Source organism: Penaeus chinensis, chromosome 2, assembly GCF_019202785.1.
Source record: "Penaeus chinensis breed Huanghai No. 1 chromosome 2, ASM1920278v2, whole genome shotgun sequence".
Lineage (NCBI taxonomy): Eukaryota > Metazoa > Arthropoda > Malacostraca > Decapoda > Penaeidae > Penaeus > Penaeus chinensis.
In genome coordinates this window covers 10,534,482-10,539,481 of record NC_061820.1, presented here as the reverse complement: position 1 = coordinate 10,539,481, position 5,000 = coordinate 10,534,482, and positions in this window count along the sequence as shown.

The window sequence follows — 5,000 nt, the reverse complement described above, 5'->3', positions numbered from 1 at the left end:
TTACGTATATGATCACCAACACACATACATATATATAAATGGAGTGTAAATATATAATAGGAAAAAGGAGAAATGGTAACTAGGGAAAGCGTTATGGCTGTTTCCACCACTTCCTGCTTGGAACCAAAAATACCACGCGCAACGATGCAAAAATCCTGGTAATAATTATCGGCCCAGGTTTGCCAACAGAGAAGTAATACTCTGCAGCAAACATTTGTTTCTGAAAAAAAAAAAAAAATGCAATCCTCAAAAAAATAAGAGATAAAAAAGGGAGATATGATTTTCGACTACCCTATAAGTCTGTATAAATAGACATAATAAAAGTCTTCAAAAGAGGATTATTTATGCATACCACATATCCAATGGTTATTTTTTCCTTCCCGAGCTGGATCATTCAACACCCGAGGCATTTTCCGAATCGTCACGACTATGGACCCTGGATCTCCTCGCCAGCTCAAATCGTCAAAAACAAAAGGCCAAATTGAGAAAAAGAAATATGGAAAATTTAGATTCGATGAACTTTTTTTCTCGCAGTTAGAGATCACCCAAGAAAGGGATACATTTACAGACTAGTGTATATGTATCTTCAGTGAGGCTCTATAAGAGGGAATAAAGTTGTGAATAATGAATGTGCCACAGGTATTTTAAAGAAAACAATATGTTCAGGATGCATAAAGTTTACGAAACATTGACTCAGTCTATGGCAGGTCCTTCACTGGAACTGAGAAGTTGCAGGCCTGTCAGAATAACTGGAAAAAGACTGCTTTCTGCAACAGTTGATGTTACCAAGAATTACTAAATTATTTCCTGAGACATCAGAAGCCGTATTAAAATATGCTCATTGATTCCTCTTAAATCTGTGAGAAAATTAGGCGGCAAACTGGGAAGGAAATGTCTTGGAAACTTTGAATTTTGTGACAACTCTCATGTCTACAGAAAGTGAGGTTTCATGCGTGGCAAAACGGGACAGAACGAGTTCCAAAGGGAAGATGAAGAGAAAAGGAGTGCAAATTTGTGGATAACACCATCAGCCTTAGAGCGAAAGAGAATGGGGAAGGTGACTGATGAAAAGGACGAAAAGGGTAGGGGAAAGAATAGATCCCTGTAGGGTACTTGTGAAAGAAAGGCATATCGCCAAATAATGGAAACATCTGAGAAAAAATATCCATAATTACGGAATTTTGTGTCAGACTTTGCCAAAATCACACAATATACTTGTATTAAGAAAAAACATATAATACTTCCAAAAGCTACTTAGGATAGAATTAAGTTTAAGGGTCAGTCACATTTTACCAAATCAATATTACTGTATAGAACGATTGTGGTGGAACTACTAAATGCTTTGGCAACTGGGTCTTCAGTAAGGTTTCAAACCCTTTGTCTATGGTAGAAATAAGAGCAATAAGATTTCCAAGATTCCTAAGGGAAGATGTGGAAGGTTCAGGATATATACATATACATATCAATGCAACTGGTCTTACGTATGTACACACACACACACACACACACACACACACACACACACACACACACACAAATACACAACGCACCCACACACATATGCATATACATACATACATACATGTATGTATGTATGTATGTATGTATGTATGTATGTATGTATGTATGTATGTATGTATGTATGTATGTATGTATGTGTGTATGTATGTATGTATGTATGTATGTGTATGGACACACACACACACACACACACACACATATATATATATATATATATATATATATACATATATACATATACATACATACATATATGTATATATATGCATATATATAAATATATATATATATATATATATATATATATATATATATATATATATATATATGCATTTGTATAAACACACACACACACACACACACACGTATATATATATGTGTGTGTGCGTATATACCTATGTCTGAATGCGTGTATGTGTGTATGTTTGTCCAATTGTGCGCGTGCGTGTTTATTCGCTCACTCAAGTATCTATGCATACATAGTGTGAGTATGTGTGGTTCTAACAAGCAGGTTTTCTAGGTAGTGTTACCTGCAACGACGTGGGGAATCACAGGCTGTAAATCACGCAAGGTCCACTTCCTCTTCTTGAAAATTGATTTCTGGAAACTCGAATGACCCACATGACTATAGTGCCTGACGCATGATCACTCTGGAACAGTAATCGTGCACTGTACATTAAAGTGTCCGCGACAGAAAGGAATTCGCCATAGGTATTTTCCACAATAAAGGAACTTTGGATTTATAAATAAGATCTTTAACTGATGCTTTGTCTTAGTTCCTGTAAGAAGATGAGTCGATGAGATGAACCCTTTCGAATAAAAAGGAGGCTGGGGGAGACTAGGAGCTGAAAGGAAAACGGTGTAGGCAAGAAGAATGGATATGGATTTGCTCACGGCGAGATATATGAGATGGGGAGCTGGTTATATATATGCGTATATATATTACATATATATGTATATATATTATATATAATTATATATATTATATATGTGTATAAACATATATATGTATATATACATATATATGTATATGTGTGTGTGTGCATATATATACACACACAAACACACTCACACACACACACACACATATATACACACACACACACACACATATACATATAAATATATATATATATATATATATATATATATATGAATATAAATATAAATATATATATACATATATATACATATATATATATATATATATATATATATATATATATATATACACGCAAATACATGTTTATATACAGTATATATGCATGTGCAAATACATATTCATATATCATCATGATCAAGGGGCTAACGCCGACAGGGGCACATGACCGCATCCACCCTTCGCTTCTATCCACGAGGGTCTCTCATGGCGAGTCTCCAGGCAGGCCCTCAGCCCATCTCTAACTCCTCGCGGCAGGTCTGGTCGAGCTGCCCAAGCCATGACCTCCTAGGTCGTCCCACGGGCCTCCACCACCCAGGATTGTCTCGCAGAGAGACAACCTGATGGGCAGGGTCGTCCACAGGGAAACGAACTAGGTGCCTATATAGCCTGATCCCGGATTATACAAGTAACAGAACCCATGCCAGTCTCACAGTGTAGCCGTCGGTTGGACACATGGTCCTGCAAACTGTACTCCATGATCCAGCAAAGAGACTTGTTATAAAAGGTATCAAGACGAGACTCCAAGGCACTAGATAGCGCCCAGGTTTCGCTTTCATAGAGCAAAACTGGCAGTATCAAGCCCTTGAATACATGTAGCTTGGTCCTTCTGCATAGGTACCAACATCTCCAAATGCTCTTGTTGATTGAGTTCATGGCTCCTACTGCCAGACCAATCCATCTACTGACTTTTTGGTCTGATACCCCAGAGATATGGATTTCAACATCCTCACCGGGTCCCCCTAAAAGGCTCTCAAAGTCCTGAATCTTGGTCTTGGTCCAGGAGACCACTAGGTCCAGGGGCTTTGCCTCATTGCTAAATGCATCAAGAAAAGCCACCAGTGACTCCAGGAACTCAGATAGGATAGCAACATCGTCGGCAAAGCCAGGTCAGAAATCTTGATATTGCCCAATGTTGCTTCACATTGACTTTGGCAAGTGGCTCTGCCCATTATCCAATCCATGCAGGTGTTGAAAAATGATGGTGCAAGGACACAGGCTTGCCTCACCCCTGAATTAACAGGGAAGAAGTTCACAACACTTTCAAGTCCAATAGTCCATGACAGAATTCCCCTGACTCAGAATCTCCCATAGCGATTCTTGATGCACTGAGTCAAATGCCTTCTTGAGGTTGATGTAGGATGCAAGCAACCCAGGACCAAACTCACGACGGCTTTCCACAATTACGGGGTTCGAAGCACTGGAATATGGTCCATTGTGAACTTACCAGAAGGGAATCCAGTTTGCTCCAGTCTCTGGTGCCTTAGTAGATGGTCGCAAATCTGTTTCAGAAGAATGTGGGCGAAAACCTTGCCTGGTATACTGAGTAGTGTAATGCCACGGTAGTTGCTACAGTCCCAATGATCCCCTTTTCCCCAAGAAATGGCCTTCAACCTCCTCAGCAAGATTCCTCATGAACTGTTCCTTGTCCCTTCTCAGTAGTGTTCGAGCCCTATGCACCAAAGAGCGATGCAAGTCCTGATTGCCATTCAGCCAAGCCATGCGACATACTTCAGCGGCCTCCAATGTCTCCAGGGAGGTGTAATTCTGCCTTGCTCTCGGGTGTACGCCAATAAACGCCTGCACTGCATCGAGTGTTTCTCGCTTGAAGGACTCCCACAGAGCAACTAGGTTCGTCAGGTTTTTGAGTTCTGTGAATTGATCAGAGACTGCTGTGGCGAACCCATGGGCACATCCCTCCTCCTTCAGTCTGTCCAAGGGAAACACTCAAGAGTGGCCACTGGAGGGATGAAGAATTTGTAAGTAGACCCGTAGGGTAGCCACTACAAGCCTATGGTCAGTGGCACAGAATTCGGTACTGGTAAATCCTGCAATTCTGGAGGACCTCCATTGAGTGCTGACAAGAATGTGGTCAATCTCCTTGGGCACTACCCATATTGCTATACCATGTCCAGCAATGTGAGTTGCAGGGCTGATACCAGGAGCCAAAAATCCTCATTCTCTGGGACCTAGCAAAGTCCCGGAGGAGGAGGCTGTTCTCACTGCTGGGATCAGCTCCTGAGCATCTTGTAGCCAGCTCGATCACATCTGGATACTGCATTTAAGTCACCCAGAACAATGCGAAAGTCTCCCCGGGGCAGGTGTCCGCCACAGATATGAGTTTGGCATAGTTTAAATCGAGTTTGCATACATCGGTAGGAGTATACACAGCAATAACAGACATGAAGCCAAAAGCAGGCTTCAGTCTCAATGCCATGATACGCTCATCAACTGGTGTTAGCTCAACTACCGATGGTTGGAGTCGGCTGGAGGTGGTGACCATCGCCGCGGCCCGACCAGTAGTAGGTGTACCCACCCT